At 55.0% G+C, this 17,674-nt stretch overlaps 1 protein-coding gene across 1 annotated transcript in view; it reads right to left on the reverse strand.

Annotated features, from left to right (window-relative positions):
* Positions 1-17,674, reverse strand: part of WDR54 (WD repeat domain 54) — a 144,173-nt gene that overhangs the window by 17,938 nt on the left and 108,561 nt on the right. The window lies entirely within an intron of this gene.

The raw sequence follows: 17,674 nt of genomic DNA on the forward strand, positions 1-17,674 counted from the left end.
TACCACCTCAACATTTCTACGGCTATATGTACCTCTGTGCACTCTGTATACTACCCCTGCCTTTCTACAGGTGTATCCTACCTGAACTTTGTTACCGCTGTATACTACCTCAACCCTGTTTATGGCTGTATAGTACCTCAACCTTTTTACGGACATATGTAACACTGGAAGCTCTGTATACTACCTCAACCTTTCTATAGCCATATGTACCTCTGTGCACTCTGTATACTACCTCAACCTTTGTACGACCATATGTACCTCTGTGCACTCTGTATACTACCTCAACCTTTCTACGGCTGTAGCCTACCTCAACCTTTCTACAGCTGTATACTACCTCACCCTTTTTACGGCCATATGTACCTCTATGCTCTCTGTATACCACCTCCTCCTGTTTATGGCTTTGGTACATTCTGTTTTATGTAATGATTTACATTGTTATATGTTTAATCGTTTGTAATTATCTAATTTGCATGGTATATCTTAAACCACCTGTAACTTCCATATCACAAAACATTTCCCTAGTAAAGCGCTCTGGCCACTTAGGGTAATGTCTGCGCTATATAAATATGTATAAATAAATACATAAAATAAAAAAATGCTGACAGTGTAGACATTGCTACTGCCAGGCAGGTCTACGCTGAAGGTGTCTATCTCTCGCCAGGCTCCATGGCATTACTGCCATCACTGAAGAAGTCAGTCTGTCATGCCAGACTCCATACTCTTACTGCCACCTCTAAGGGGGGTTCTGTCTCACATCGGACAAAATACTATTTTCGGGATCCTAGTAAGGGGGCGTCCAGTTTGCTTATGTCTCTCATTGTAGCCAGGATGAAGGTGTTTTAAGTGCTTGCTCCTACCTCACTGTGCTTTTTCTGGATTTTGGGGAGGCTGTTTGCTTCCAAATATGTCCCTATCATAGCTGCCCCTCTTCTGGATTTTAGGGGAAGCTGGAGACCCTCCTAAGCATGGGTATCTCCTACAGCAGCTCTTTTTCTGGATTTCAGAGAGGTTAGTGCCTCCTAAGCATGGGTCTCTCTTATGGCTGCTCTTTTTCTTGATCTCAGGGAGGTTAGTGCCCCCTAAGTATGGGTCTCTTACAGCTGCTCTTTTTCTGGATTTTAGGGCAGGCTGGTGCCTCCTAAGCATGGGTCTCTCTTACAGCTGCTCTTTTTCTGGATTTTAGGGCAGGCTGGTGCCTCCTAAGCATGGGTCTCTCTTACAGCTGCTCTTTTTCTGGATTTCAGGGGAGGCTGGTCCCTCCTAAGCATGGGTCTCTCTTATGGCTGCTCTTTTTCTTGATCTCAGGGAGGTTAGTGCCCCCTAAGTATGGGTCTCTTACAGCTGCTCTTTTTCTGGATTTTAGGGCAGGCTGGTGCCTCCTAAGCATGGGTCTCTCTTACAGCTGCTCTTTTTCTGGATTTTAGGGGAAGCTGGAGACACTCCTAAGCATGGGTCTTTCATACAGCTGCTCTCTTTCTGGATTTCAGGGATGTTAGGGCCTCCTAAGCATCGGTCTCTCTTATGGCTGCTCTTTTTCTGGATTTCAGCAAGGTTAGTCTCTCATAAGCATGGGTCTCCCTTTCAACTGCTTTCTTTCTGGATTTCAGGGAGGTTAGAGCCTCCTAAGCCTGGGTCTCTGTTATGGCTGCTCTTTTTCTGGATTTTAGTGGAGGCTGGTCCCTTCTAAGCATGGGTCTCTCCTATGGCTGCTCTTTTTCTGGATTTCAGAGAGGTTAGTCCCTTCTAAGCATGGGTCTCTCCTATGGCTGCTCTTTTTCTTGATCTCAGGGAGGTTAGTGCCCCCTAAGTATGGGCCTCTTACAGCTGCTTTTTTCTGGATTTAAGGGGAGGCTGGTGCCTCCTAAGCATGGGTCTCTTACAGCTGCTCTTTTTCTTGATTTCAGGGAGGTTAGTGCCTCCTAAGAATGGGTCTCTCTTGCAGCTGCTCTTTCTGGGTTTCAGGGAGGTTAGTGCCCCCTAAGCATGGGTCTTTTTTTCAGCTGCTCTCTTTCTGTGTTTTAGGGGAGGCTGGCGTCACCTAAGCATGGGTCTCTCTTACAGCTGCTCCGTTTCTAGGTTTTAGGGGAGATGGGTGCCTCCAAAGCATGGATTTCTCTTATGGCTGCTTTTATCGGGATTTCAGAGAGGTTAGTGTCTCCTAAGCATGGGTGTTGGACCCGGCCTCGTGGCGTGGTCCTTACCCCCGGGGATTGTGCCCGTTCCCCGCCCCGGCCTTCACGGGCCACCCTTCTGAACTGCACCGAGGCCCTTCATCCTGAGCTGCACGAGGTCGCATACCTCTCGTGGCTCCGCCATCTTGTTGGCATCCACGTGACTCTGTGCGCCAGCCAGCGCGGCCCCGCTCAACCCGGCCTCGACCCCAGCGAAGCCCCGACATCGGGGCACCACGAACTGGCCAGGGGGTGCCGCAGGAACCATTCATCGCCCCCGGCGGAGGACAGTATCGATGGGACCCCCAACTGTCCTCCCCTCTCGAGGTGTGATCGCCCTGCAACTCCCTTGGGCCTGGCGCCTCTCCTGCTGGGCGTCTGGCCACCTCCACCCGGCCTCTCCGCCCCCCCCCCGGGCGCCTGGGTCCGGACATCAAAGGGCTCCAGACCTATATCTGGGGCGACCCCGCCACAGATTGGCAGTTGTATCCCGGAGTCGAGAGCCCTGCTGATTGAATCGCGGCTGACCCTACGGAGAAGAACTCTTGTCGGAACCATCACGAGCCCTGCTGACTGCGTCGCGGCTCCTTCTTGTGAACACTTTGAAACCACCTGGAACATCGGAGCCCTGCTGACGCTGTCGCGGCCCAACCTCGCTGAAACCTCCCTCGGAGCCCTGCTGACGACGTCGCGGCTCGAGCTGAGCAGAAACCATCTTGAGAGCCCTGCTGATTGGATCGCGGCTCTCCACGAACTGTACGCCGGAGCCCTGCTGACGCCGTCGCGGCTCGACCCCTCCGAGATCCGGAGGTCCTCCAGCTTGAGGATAAGAACTGGGCCCTAGGTACCCTCGTACCGCACTCCTGCCAAAGACTGTCCCGCTACCCCTACCCTTCCAAAGAGACACTGAGACTTTTGGTGGATCCCTCGATCCCTTCGTGTAAATATTGACCTCGTAACCTTTTTATTGCTGATAAAGAATTGCTTGTCTTGAGACAACCTCCTTGAGTCCTGTGTGGTGGTGTTACTGTGCTAGTACGTGATAGGAAAAGGATCTCTCAGGAGACTTCTCGGCAGCGCTCGGCTACTTCGTACAGTGTGAGGGCCCCCCTTGGTGGTCTCGCCGACTCCTCGGGGTCCGCCTTCCAACATTTGGTGGCCAGCGACGGGATCCGAGCCGAACGCAGTACGTACCAGCCAGTACCCACTAGCTACCCATCCAAACGTACAGTAATCATGAGCAGCCAGGAAAACAACGCGACAATGGAGTTCCAGCCCGAACGGCTGGAAGAATATACGCACAAAGAGTTAAAACAGTTCTGCAAAGACAAAGGCATTGCAACCACCGGCCTAGGTACCAAAGAAGACATGCAGAAAGCTCTGAAGACATGGCTGGAGGCCGGGGCGGGCCCCTCCCAGGAAGAGGGTCCCTTGCCCCTGACTGAGACCACATCAACCGCACTGACTCCGGCAACCGGAGGAAGAAAGAGCCTAGAAACTGGCCTCTCCGAAGAAGAAATACGAGAGCGGGAGAAGGTCCAGAACCACGAGCTAGAGCTCGCACGACTGCGGCTGGACGACGAACTCCAGCTGGCGGAAAAGAAACTGGCCCTAGAGCAGCTACGGCTTCAAGAGGAGATAGAGGAGAAGAGACGACACCGGGAGTTGGAGGAAAAGAAACTGACCCTTGAGCACGAGCGCAGTCTCAAGGAGCTCGAAATCAAGGCCAAGAACGGAGGGACCAACGCCCCCAGTACTAGAGACCCTCTACCGCCTTCCGAGACCAAGGTACATATCCCGAAAGAGGTCGTCAAGGAGTACTACAAGAATGACGACATCCAACAATGGTTCAAGGCCTACGAGGTGGCCATGACCTCTCATCGGGTGCCCCGAAAAGACTGGGGCGCGGGCCTGTGGGGGCGGTTCCTGAGTGAGGGTCGAGACACACTGCTCCAGCTGCCGGAGGAGGTGATGACCTCCTACGATCACATGAAGGAGGCCCTGCTCACCCGCTACGGGCTAACCGCGGAAATGTACCGCCAGCGGTTCAGAGACTGCAAGAAAATCCCGGGTACCACCTGGGTGGAGTATGTGGACTTTTTCAGTCGGGCCCTAGAAGGGTGGATCAAAGGTAGCAAAGTAACCACCTACGGGCAGCTGGTCGACCTCATCGTGTGGGAACATCTCTCCAACAATTGCTTCGTGGAACTGAGACAGCACCTCCTCGACAGCAAAATGACCGACCCGCGAAAACTCGCCGTCGAGGCCAATCGATGGGTCAACTCCCGGGTCCCCCGGAACTCAATGGGGGAGTACCAGAGGAACCCCACCGGGCCCCCCCGCCAACGCGGGGGAGGGCCGAACAGGAACCGAGACCCTCCCGCCGGAGCCCCCCTCGAGGGCCACCGCAGCTACAACTTTCCCCGAGCCTAGCCCGAAGGGGGGCGCCCCCGGCCAGATCCGGACCACGGCCACCAGTAACGTGCTACGGCTGCCAACAAACCGGACACTATGCCAGCGATCCGGTCTGCCCCCTGAGCCGAAGAAACGGGGCCGGCGGGCCGCCGCCCTGGGAGGAGAAGAAGAGGAAGAGGAGACCCTCAACCGAGGGACCACTGAATGGGAGCCGGCAGCCATGTCCCTGGTCTGCCTGGGTAGCCGCGAGATGGTGCCCTGCACCCCCATCCCAAGCAACACCCAGAAGTACCGGCAGCAGGTCACGGTCAATGGACAACGGGCCGAAGCCCTTCGTGACACCGGCGCCAGTGTCACCGCTGTCCGCTGCCACCTGGTGACCCCCGAACAGATCCTACCGAATGTGCTGTGCCCCGTCCGGACGGCCGACAACAGCGAAAGCCTGTGCCAGATGGCCCTGGTCCCCTTCGAGTGGGGAGGGGTGACGGGCCTGCTGAAGGTGACGGTACGCGACGACGCCCCCGTCGACTGCCTCCTGGGGAACGACTTGGAGAGTTCCCCCTGGGCTCAAGTAGAGCAACGAGAGCACCTCCGAATGCTGGGACTATCTGACTGGGCCTGCGCCATCACCCGGTCCATGACCGCCCGGGCCCCCCGCTCATCCTCGGCCTCCGGGGCCGCCCAGCCCGAGGGGCTCGCACCCCCTCCCGCCAGCAGCGAGGGGGAGGCGGACACCGACCCTGGACCTAGTGAATCCTCCCCCGAAGAGATGGTTCCCCCGTGCGCCCTACCAGAGCTGACACAATGGCGACACGAAGGGGGCCCCACCCGGGAGCAGTTCCAACAAGAGCAGCAGTCCTGCCCCACTCTCGAAGGGGTCCGCCAGCAAGCGTCCGCCCAAACCAACGGGGACCAGACCGGCACCCACTGGGTCTACTGGGCCGAGGGCCTGCTATACAGTGAGCAAAAAGTGGCAGAACTCGGGGCCAGCCGAGTGTTGGTGGTTCCCCTCCGCTTCCGGGAGTTCCTGCTCAACCTGGCACATGATGTGCCCCTCGCCGGACACTTGGGGCAAGACAAAACGTACAGCCGTCTGGTGACCCACTTCTACTGGCCCCGGATGCGGAGAGACGTGGACAACCACTGCCGGTCCTGCCAGACCTGCCAAGCCAGCGGGAAGACGGGGGGTCGGGTCAAGGCCCCCCTCCAACCCTTTCCAGCCGTCAGCACCCCGTTCGAACGGGTCGGAATCGATATCGTGGGGCCCCTGGACCCCCAGACCGCCCTGGGCCACCGCTTCATCCTGGTCCTCGTGGACCACGCCACCAGGTACCCGGAGGCGGTCCCGCTAAGAACTATAACGGCCCCCGTGGTAGGCCGGGCCTTAATGGGGATCTTCTCCCGAGTGGGATTTCCCCGCGAAGTGGTGAGTGACAGAGGCACGAACTTTATTTCCAGGCACATGCGGTCCCTGTGGCAGCAGTGCGGGGTCACATACAAGTTCACGACCCCCTATCACCCTCAGGGGAACGGACTGGTTGAGCGGTTCAACAGAACACTAAAGGGAATGATCCAGGGCCTGGAAGAGCCCATCAGGCGGAGATGGGATGTCCTGCTGCCGTGCCTCCTGTTTGCCTATCGGGAGGTCCCGCAGAAGTCCCTGGGGTTCAGCCCGTTTGAACTATTGTACGGACACCCGGTCCGCGGACCGCTCAGCCTGGTCAAGGAGGGCTGGGAGACGAAGCCCCAAGGCACCCCTCCTGACGTCTACCGATACCTCCTGACCCTCCGAAACCAGACCCGCAAGTTCCGAGCCATGGCCGAAGCCAACCTCGAGGCCAGCCAGGAGGACATGAAGCGGTGGTACGATCGGAACTCCTCTACCATAGAATTCGAGTCAGGTCAGAAAGTATGGGTCATGGCCCCGGTTGAACCCGGCGCCATCCAGGACAAGTGGACCGGGCCCTTCAAGGTGGTGGAGAGGAAAAGTCCCGTCACCTACCTGGTCGACCTGGAGTCCCCCCGGAACCCCCTCCGGGTCCTACATGCTAACAGGCTAAAACCCCACTTTGCCCGGACCGAACTGAGCCTGCTACTGGCGACCGACGAGGGGGGCGAGGACGACTCCGAGCCCCTGCCCGACCTCTTGCAGTCCAACGTCCATGATGGATCAATCAAAGGTGTCCAACTCGCCTCTTCCCTGACTCCGGAACAGCGCAACGACTGCCAGCAACTGCTGCAGGACTACGCAGCCCTCTTCTCCCTCACCCCGGGGGTGACCCACTGGTGCGTCCACGACGTCGATACCGGGGAGAGCCCCCCCGTGCGACACAGAGCCTACCGGGTACCCGACCGAGTGCGGGTATGCATCCAGGCCGAAGTAACGAAGATGCTGGCTCTGGGGGTCATCGAACCCTCCGACAGCCCGTGGGCCAGCCCTGTCGTCCTGGTGCCAAAGGCCGCAGCTCCCGGCCACCCCCCGGAGTTACGATTCTGCGTGGACTACCGAGCCCTGAATGCAGTGACCAACACGGACGCCCACCCTATACCCCGGGCCGACGAACTCATCGACCGCTTAGGGGCCGCTCGCTACTTGAGCACGCTGGACCTCACCGCCGGGTACTGGCAGATCCAGCTCACCCCCGGCGCCCAAGAAAGATCCGCCTTTTCGACCCCGGATGGGCATTACCACTTTCGGGTGATGCCCTTCGGAATGAAGAACGCCCCGGCCACTTTCCAAAGACTGGTGAACAAGGTTTTGGCCAGGCTTGAGGCCTTCAGCGCGGCCTACCTAGATGACATTGCCGTGTACAGCAACAACTGGGCAGAGCACCTCCTTCACATTAAAGCCGTCCTGGCCGCCCTCCAGCGGGCAGGGCTCACAATCAAGGCCAGCAAATGCCAGATCGGCCACGGATCCGTGACCTACCTGGGCCATCAAGTAGGGAGCGGGCAGGTGGCCCCTCTCCAACCGAAAATAGATGCCATCCAGGCCTGGGAACCCCCCACTACCCAGACCGCTGTCCGGGCCTTCCTGGGTCTCACCGGATACTACCGGCGGTTTATCCGGGACTATGGGAGCATTGTTGGCCCCCTCACAGAGCTAACGTCCAAAAAGCAGCCCAAGAAGGTGCACTGGACACCCCGCTGCCAAGCAGCCTTCGACGCCCTAAAGACAGCCATGTGTACTGCCCCGGTGCTGCAGGCCCCTGACTACAATAGGGAGTTCGTGGTGCAGACGGACGCCTCCGAGTATGGGATCGGGACCGTCCTGTCCCAGGCCGATGAAAAGGGGCCCGACCGACCAGTGGCCTTCATCAGCCGACGGCTACTGCCCCGGGAGCAACGATGGAGCACCATCGAGCGTGAGGCCTTCGCTGTAGTGTGGGCCCTCAAGAAGCTCCGGCCCTACCTCTTCGGTACCCACTTCCGGGTCCAGACCGACCACCGGCCCCTGCGGTGGTTAATGCAAATGCGGGGCGAGAACCCCAAGCTGCTGCGATGGTCCATCTCGCTACAAGGGATGGACTTGACGTTGAACACCGGCCCGGCAATGACCACGCCAACGCCGACGGCTTGTCCCGCTTCTTCCGCCTTGACGAGGAGAATCCCCAAGGAGATGGGTGACTCTCCATGCCTTCGGCTGGGAGGGATGCCTGTTGGACCCGGCCTCGTGGCATGGTCCTTACCCCCGGGGATTGTGCCCGTTCCCCGCCCCGGCCTTCACGGGCCACCCTTCTGAACTGCACCGAGGCCCTTCATCCTGAGCTGCACGGGGTCGCATACCTCTCATGGCTCCGCCATCTTGTTGGCATCCACGTGACTCTGTGCGCCAGCCAGCGCGGCCCCGCTCAACCCGGCCTCGACCCCAGCGAAGCCCCGACATCGGGGCACCACGAACTGGCCAGGGGGTGCGCAGGAACCATTCATCGCCCCCGGCGGAGGACAGTATCGATGGGACCCCCAACTGTCCTCCCCTCTCGAGGTGTGATCGCCCTGCAACTCCCTTGGGCCTGGCGCCTCTCCTGCTGGGCGTCTGGCCACCTCCACCCGGCCTGTCCGCCACCCCCGGGCGCCTGGGTCCGAACATCAAAGGGCTCCAGACCTATATCTGGGGCGACCCCGCCACAGATCGGCAGTTGTATCCCGGAGTCGAGAGCCCTGCTGATTGAATCGCGGCTGACCCTACGGAGAAGAACTCTTGTCGGAACCATCACGAGCCCTGCTGACTGCGTCGCGGCTCCTTCTTGTGAACACTTTGAAACCACCTGGAACATCGGAGCCCTGCTGACGCTGTCGCGGCCCAACCTCGCTGAAACCTCCCTCGGAGCCCTGCTGACGACGTCGCGGCTCGAGCTGAGCAGAAACCATCTTGAGAGCCCTGCTGATTGGATCGCGGCTCTCCACGAACTGTACGCCGGAGCCCTGCTGACGCCGTCGCGGCTCGACCCCTCCGAGATCCGGAGGTCCTCCAGCTTGAGGAGAAGAACTGGGCCCCAGGTACCCTCGTACCGCACTCCTGCCAAAGACTGTCCCGCTACCCCTACCCTTCCAAAGAGACACTGAGACTTTTGGTGGATCCCTCGATCCCTTCGTGTAAATATTGACCTCGTAACCTTTTTATTGCTGATAAAGAATTGCTTGTCTTGAGACAACCTCCTTGAGTCCTGTGTGGTGGTGTTACTGTGCTAGTACGTGATAGGAGAAGGATCTCTCAGGAGACTTCTCGGCAGCGCTCGGCTACTTCGTACAGTGTGAGGGCCCCCCTTGGTGGTCTCGCCGACTCCTCGGGGTCCGCCTTCCAACAATGGGTCTCTCTTACAGCTGCTCCTTTTCTAGATTTTAGGGGAGATGGGTGCCTCCAAAGCATGGGTTTCTCATATGGCTGCTCTTTTACTGAATTTTAGGGCAGCCTGGTGCCTTCTAAGCATGGGTCTCTTATGGCTGCTCTTTTTCTGGATTTTAGGGCAGGCTGGTGCCTCCTAAGCATGGGTCTCTCTTACAGCTGCTCTTTTTCTAGATTTTAGGGGAAGCTGGAGACACTCCTAAGCATGGGTCTTTCATACAGCTGCTCTTTTTCTGGATTTCAGGGATATTAGGGCCTCCTAAGCATCGGTCTCTCTTATGGCTGCTCTTTTTCTGGATTTCAGCAAGGTTAGTCTCTCATAAGCATGGGTCTCCCTTTCAACTGCTTTCTTTCTGGATTTCAGGGAGGTTAGAGCCTCCTAAGCCTGGGTCTCTGTTATGGCTGCTCTTTTTCTGGATTTTAGTGGAGGCTGGTCCCTTCTAAGCATGGGTCTCTCCTATGGCTGCTCTTTTTCTTGATTCCAGGGAGGTTAGTGCCCCCTAATTATGGGCCTCTTACAGCTGCTCTTTTTCTGGATTTCAGAGAGGTTAGTGCCTCCTAAGTATGGGCCTCTTACAGCTGCTCTTTTTCTGGATTCCAGGGAGGTTAGTGCCCCCTAAGTATGGGCCTCTTACAGCTGCTCTTTTTCTGGATTTCAGGGGAGGCTGGTGCCTCCTAACCATGGGTCTCTTACAGCTGCTCTTTTTCTTGTTTTCAGGGAGGTTAGTCCCTCATAAGCATGGGCCTCTTACAGCTGCTCTTTTTCTGGATTTAAGAGGAGGCTGGTGCCTCCTAAGCATGGGTCTCTCTTATGGCTGCTCTTTTTCTTGATTTCAGGGAGGTTAGTGCCTCCTAAGCATGGGTCTCTCTTATGGCTGCTCTTTTTCTTGATGTCAGGGAGGTTAGTGCCCCCTAAGTATGGGCCTCTTACAGCTGCTCTTTTTCTTGATTTCAGGGAGGTTAGTGCCTCCTAAGCATGGGTCTCTCTTATGGCTGCTCTTTTTCTTGATGTCAGGGAGGTTAGTGCCCCCTAAGTATGGGCCTCTTACAGCTGCTCTTTTTCTGGATTTAAGGGGAGGCTGGTGCCTCCTAAGCATGGGTCTCTTACAGCTGCTCTTTTTCTGGATTTTAGTGGAGGCTGGTCCCTTCCAAGCATGGGTCTCTCCTATGGCTGCTCTTTTTCTTGATTCCAGGGAGGTTAGTGCCCCCTAAGTATGGGCCTCTTACAGCTGCTCTTTTTCTGGATTTCAGAGAGGTTAGTGCCTTCTAAGCATGGGTCTCTTACAGCTGCTCTTTTTCTTGATTCCAGGGAGGTTAGTGCCCCCTAAGTATGGGCCTCTTACAGCTGCTCTTTTTCTGGATTTCAGAGAGGTTAGTGCCTCCTAAGCATGGGTCTCTCTTATGGCTGCTCTTTTTCTTGATCTCAGGGAGGTTAGTGCCCCCTAAGTATGGGCCTCTTACAGCTGCTCTTTTTCTGGATTTAAGGGGAGGCTGGTGCCTCCTAAGCACGGGTCTCTTACAGCTGCTCTTTTTCTTGATTTCAGGGAGGTTAGTGCCTCCTAAGAAGGGGTCTCTCTTGCAGCTGCTCTTTCTGGGTTTCAGGGAGGTTAGTGCCCCCTAAGCATGGGTCTTTTACAGCTGCTCTCTTTCTGTTTTTTAGGGGAGGCTGGCGTCACCTAAGCATGGGTCTCTCTTACAGCTGCTCCTTTTCTAGATTTTAGGGGAGATGGGTGCCTCCAAAGCATGGATTTCTCTTATGGCTGCTTTTATCGGGATTTCAGAGAGGTTAGTGTCTCCTAAGCATGGGTCTCTCTTACAGCTGCTCCTTTTCTAGATTTTAGGGGAGATGGGTGCCTCCAAAGCATGGGTTTCTCATATGGCTGCTCTTTTACTGAATTTTAGGGCAGGCTGGTGCCTTCTAAGCATGGGTCTCTTATGGCTGCTCTTTTTCTGGATTTTAGGGCAGGCTGGTGCCTCCTAAGCATGGGTCTCTCTTACAGCTGCTCTTTTTCTGGATTTTAGGGGAAGCTGGAGACACTCCTAAGCATGGGTCTTTCATACAGCTGCTCTTTTTCTGGATTTCAGGGATGTTAGGGACTCCTAAGCATCGGTCTCTCTTATGGCTGCTCTTTTTCTGGATTTAAGCAAGGTTAGTCTCTCATAAGCATGGGTCTCCCTTTCAACTGCTTTCTTTCTGGATTTCAGGGAGGTTAGAGCCTCCTAAGCCTGGGTCTCTGTTATGGCTGCTCTTTTTCTGGATTTTAGTGGAGGCTGGTCCCTTCTAAGCATGGGTCTCTCCTATGGCTGCTCTTTTTCTTGATCTCAGGGAGGTTAGTGCCCCCTAAGTATGGGTCTCTTACAGCTGCTCTTTTTCTGGATTTTAGTGGAGGCTGGTCCCTTCTAAGCATGGGTCTCTCTTATGGCTGCTCTTTTTCTTGATCTCAGGGAGGTTAGTGCCCCCTAAGTATGGGCCTCTTACAGCTGCTCTTTTTCTGGATTTAAGGGGAGGCTGGTGCCTCCTAAGCATGGGTCTCTTACAGCTGCTCTTTTCTTGATTTCAGGGAGGTTAGTGCCTCCTAAGAATGGGTCTCTCTTGCAGCTGCTCTTTCTGGGTTTCAGGGAGGTTAGTGCCCCCTAAGCATGGGTCTTTTACAGCTGCTCTCTTTCTGTATTTTAGGGGAGGCTGGCGTCATCTAAGCATGGGTCTCTCTTACAGCTGCTCCTTTTCTACATTTTAGGGGAGATGGGTGCCTCCAAAGCATGGATTTCTCTTATGGCTGCTTTTATCGGGATTTCAGAGAGGTTAGTGTCTCCTAAGCATGGGTCTCACTTACAGCTGCTCCTTTTCTAGATTTTAGGGGAGATGGGTGCCTCCAAAGCATGGGTTTCTCATATGGCTGCTCTTTTACTGAATTTTAGAGCAGGCTAGTGCCTCCTAAGTATGGGTCTCTTACAGCTGCTCTTTTTCTGGATTTTAGTGGAGGCTGGTCCCTTCTAAGCATGGGTCTCTCCTATGGCTGCTCTTTTTCTTGATTCCAGGGAGGTTAGTGCCCCCTAAGTATGGGCCTCTTACAGCTGCTCTTTTTCTGGATTTCAGAGAGGTTAGTGCCTCCTAAGCATGGGTCTCTTACAGCTGCTCTTTTTCTTGATTCCAGGGAGGTTAGTGCCCCCTAAGTATGGGCCTCTTACAGCTGCTCTTTTTCTGGATTTCAGAGAGGTTAGTGCCTCCTAAGCATGGGTCTCTCTTATGGCTGCTCTTTTTCTTGATCTCAGGGAGGTTAGTGCCCCCTAAGTATGGGCCTCTTACAGCTGCTCTTTTTCTGGATTTAAGGGGAGGCTGGTGCCTCCTAAGCATGGGTCTCTTACAGCTGCTCTTTTTCTTGATTTCAGGGAGGTTAGTGCCTCCTAAGAATGGGTCTCTCTTGCAGCTGCTCTTTCTGGGTTTCAGGGAGGTTAGTGCCCCCTAAGCATGGGTCTTTTACAGCTGCTCTCTTTCTGTGTTTTAGGGGAGGCTGGCGTCACCTAAGCATGGGTCTCTCTTACAGCTGCTCCTTTTCTAGATTTTAGGGGAGATGGGTGCCTCCAAAGCATGGATTTCTCTTATGGCTGCTTTTATCGGGATTTCAGAGAGGTTAGTGTCTCCTAAGCATGGGTCTCTCTTACAGCTGCTCCTTTTCTAGATTTTAGGGGAGATGGGTGCCTCCAAAGCATGGGTTTCTCATATGTCTGCTCTTTTACTGAATTTTAGGGCAGGCTGGTGCCTTCTAAGCATGGGTCTCTTATGGCTGCTCTTTTTCTGGATTTTAGGGCAGGCTGGTGCCTCCTAAGCATGGGTCTCTCTTACAGCTGCTCTTTTTCTGGATTTTAGGGGAAGCTGGAGACACTCCTAAGCATGGGTCTTTCATACAGCTGCTCTTTTTCTGGATTTCAGGGATGTTAGGGCCTCCTAAGCATCGGTCTCTCTTATGGCTGCTCTTTTTCTGGATTTCAGCAAGGTTAGTCTCTCATAAGCATGGGTCTCCCTTTCAACTGCTTTCTTTCTGGATTTCAGGGAGGTTAGAGCCTCCTAAGCCTGGGTCTCTGTTATGGCTGCTCTTTTTCTGGATTTTAGTGGAGGCTGGTCCCTTCTAAGCATGGGTCTCTCCTATGGCTGCTCTTTTTCTTGATCTCAGGGAGGTTAGTGCCCCCTAAGTATGGGTCTCTTACAGCTGCTCTTTTTCTGGATTTAAGGGGAGGCTGGTGCCTCCTAAGCATGGGTCTCTTACAGCTGCTCTTTTCTTGATTCCAGGGAGGTTAGTGCCTCCTAAGAATGGGTCTCTCTTGCAGCTGCTCTTTCTGGGTTTCAGGGAGGTTAGTGCCCCCTAAGCATGGGTCTTTTACAGCTGCTCTCTTTCTGTATTTTAGGGGAGGCTGGCGTCACCTAAGCATGGGTCTCTCTTACAGCTGCTCCTTTTCTAGATTTTAGGGGAGATGGGTGCCTCCAAAGCATGGATTTCTCTTATGGCTGCTTTTATCGGGATTTCAGAGAGGTTAGTGTCTCCTAAGCATGGGTCTCTCTTACAGCTGCTCCTTTTCTAGATTTTAGGGGAGATGGGTGCCTCCAAAGCATGGGTTTCTCATATGGCTGCTCTTTTACTGAATTTTAGAGCAGGCTGGTGCCTTCTAAGCATGGGTCTCTTATGGCTGCTCTTTTTCTGGATTTTAGGGCAGGCTGGTGCCTCCTAAGTATGGGTCTCTTACAGCTGCTCTTTTTCTGGATTTTAGTGGAGGCTGGTCCCTTCTAAGCATGGGTCTCTCCTATGGCTGCTCTTTTTCTTGATTCCAGGGAGGTTAGTGCCCCCTAAGTATGGGCCTCTTACAGCTGCTCTTTTTCTGGATTTCAGAGAGGTTAGTGCCTCCTAAGCATGGGTCTCTCTTATGGCTGCTCTTTTTCTTGATCTCAGGGAGGTTAGTGCCCCCTAAGTATGGGCCTCTTACAGCTGCTCTTTTTCTGGATTTAAGGGGAGGCTGGTGCCTCCTAAGCATGGGTCTCTTACAGCTGCTCTTTTTCTTGATTTCAGGGAGGTTAGTGCCTCCTAAGAATGGGTCTCTCTTGCAGCTGCTCTTTCTGGGTTTCAGGGAGGTTAGTGCCCCCTAAGCATGGGTCTTTTACAGCTGCTCTCTTTCTGTGTTTTAGGGGAGGCTGGCGTCACCTAAGCATGGGTCTCTCTTACAGCTGCTCCTTTTCTAGATTTTAGGGGAGATGGGTGCCTCCAAAGCATGGATTTCTCTTATGGCTGCTTTTATCGGGATTTCAGAGAGGTTAGTGTCTCCTAAGCATGGGTCTCTCTTACAGCTGCTCCTTTTCTAGATTTTAGGGGAGATGGGTGCCTCCAAAGCATGGGTTTCTCATATGGCTGCTCTTTTACTGAATTTTAGGGCAGGCTGGTGCCTTCTAAGCATGGGTCTCTCTTACAGCTGCTCTTTTTCTGGATTTTAGGGGAAGCTGGAGACACTCCTAAGCATGGGTCTTTCATACAGCTGCTCTTTTTCTGGATTTCAGGGATGTTAGGGCCTCCTAAGCATCGGTCTCTCTTATGGCTGCTCTTTTTCTGGATTTCAGCAAGGTTAGTCTCTCATAAGCATGGGTCTCCCTTTCAACTGCTTTCTTTCTAGATTTCAGGGAGGTTAGAGCCTCCTAAGCCTGGGTCTCTGTTATGGCTGCTCTTTTTCTGGATTTTAGTGGAGGCTGGTCCCTTCTAAGCATGGGTCTCTCCTATGGCTGCTCTTTTTCTTGATCTCAGGGAGGTTAGTACACCCTAAGTATGGGTCTTGTAGGAAATGGGGCCCCCGGACGGCCAGGGCTGGCGCCCCAGCCAGTCAGAGACCACCACTCCTATGAAAGGTCGACCCCTGCTCGCCCTCTAGGTAACGCGGCGCGGGCAGCCAGGCCTATCTCGGAGGACATGTGAAGCATTTGCGCACGCACCCAGCAACAACACCCCAGGCCCACCACAAAGGAAACTCTACACAAGGTATTGTATAAAAATAGCCTCTGTATTATACACCACACATTAAATAAAGACACACACTTTACAAGGTGCCCACAGGCACGGGGAGAATTTACAAGGGATTATATATACAGGGGACAGGGCCACATGGACCACTGTCCGGAATCAGCACTTTGTAGAAATTAGCACTTAGAACATAGGAATAATATCACAGTAGCACAAAATAACATGTAGCCACAACCGGTAACTACTGGTATTGGAAAGTACCACCTACGCAACCCTAACCACCTTAGGAGAAATATTGCGCAGGGAATCAGGACCTCACTAGCACTACCTGTACTAGGAGAAAGCAAACAACCACCTAAGTATCACCATACCTGTAGGGGTAATAGAACGTTACACATGATGTATGAACACCTTCAGAGGTGTAGAGCAAGGAACAATTGCGCCAGAACTCATATGCCACCACCTGTGGCAGTCCCCAGGCCAACTGGCCTTGTCCAGGCTAAGACGCCCTGTGTCCAGCAAAGTCAGGGGCAAGACTGCGCAGGAGGCCCAGTCCAAAACTCAGAGGGGCACAACCTAAACGTGGCAGCTGCCCACTAAGTGCTGGGCAGCTGTGGAACGAACTCAGGCACCGGCGTGCCTCTGTAGCCCTCTCTGGGCTATAAAACAATCGGAATGCCCCCTAGGGCCTTCGTGGCCCTAAACGTTACTGGGGGGCAAAGGGGGAGCGACCCGCTGCCATCTGGGGCCGCTCCGTAAAGAAACAACTGGTGCCCCTTGTGGGTGGAGCCTCGCTGGGCTCTTTCAAAGATCGCCCCGTCGTTGGAGCCTTCTCGGGGCTCTTACTCAGCACCAAAGAACAATGTCCCCCAGAGCCTCACCGGCTCGAGAAATAATGCCTCCACCGTCGGAGCCTCCCGGGGCTTGTGAGCACTGCCCCCGCACCCCCAGCACCTGTGTGGAGTCCCCCAGCCCGTATGTACTCACCGGGCCGTTCTCCGGGGACTCCGTTCCTCTCCGGGCCGGAACTTCTCAGTGGAGCCTCGCAAGCTCCCGGTGGCCGCCTCCCGTCACAATGGCGGCACTTCCGCTTCCGTCCCGCGGCCCCGCCCACAACCAGGCGGGCCGCGGACTCGGCGGCGGTTTTGAACTGAAGCTCGGGCCGCGGCGGTGATTTCTCCTTCAATGATCGCGGGGTGGGCACCCGCAATAGAACAACCATGAGCGGGGTGGGCACCCGCATTAGTGATACCACAGCAATGAAGACGCAGGGTGGGCACCTGCATACAATTAGCTCAAAGACAGCGGGGTGGGCACCCGCGAGACCAGCATCACGGGGGGAATCCCTACGTCGGGATTCCCTCGGCGGAGATCGCAGCCCAGCGCTGCCAAGGCCCACATGTTCCTCCTTCCTGGGGGAGAAGATAGCGCTATCCAGGCGCTAGGTCAATAAAGTCCTGGAGGCATAAAGGAATGGAGCAAAAAGCTCCCAGCAAAGAGGTCTTCCAGGTATCCATGGCAACCAGGGGCTGGGCAGGGCCCAGGGAGGCAAACCTTCCCCTGGGCCCCAGCAGCAGCACGCCCCTGGCAGATTCAAGTCAGAACAAGAACAAGTCCAGAGTGTCACAGCACCCTTTTTATACACACATTCTTGGTCTGAAGGGGCAGGCAGGGGGAGAACCAGCTGGAACTGGTTGTGGGGGATTCTTTACACTGGCCAGGCTAGGAACATCAGCCGCACCCCAGGGGGTGGAGCCAGCAGTGTCTGGGGAAAACCCAGCCTCATTCATGACACTCAAACCAGCCAGTCAATCCACAAGCAGACCCAGGCTCACTCCTCCCCTCACATCAGTATGCTAAACACTCCATTCACCACCGGGCAGACCCTCCCAGATCCTGGGGGCCAGGCTCACCAGCCAGCCCCGGCCAATCATACGCCAGGCACATATTCCACAAATATGCCAACTTCCAAAAGGGGGGCTTCTACACTAGACACACTCATACCTCATATACCGTTGCGCAGCATTCAACCTCACGAGTTCATACATACCAGACTTGACCCGGCACACCCTACGCACCGGGAACTACCGAGGACTCATCCATTCCCCATGTATTCCTATGGAAGGGTGGGTCGCTCTCTCCTCACACTCACTCAGAGGGGGAATCACCATCCCCAGGTTACATATACCATAAAAACTTCAGGGGCGGACATGCCAGATGGGCCATGTCCAACAGGTCTCTTACAG

This window comes from Triturus cristatus, chromosome 2_2, assembly GCF_964204655.1.
Source record: "Triturus cristatus chromosome 2_2, aTriCri1.1, whole genome shotgun sequence".
Classification (NCBI taxonomy): Eukaryota; Metazoa; Chordata; class Amphibia; order Caudata; family Salamandridae; genus Triturus; species Triturus cristatus.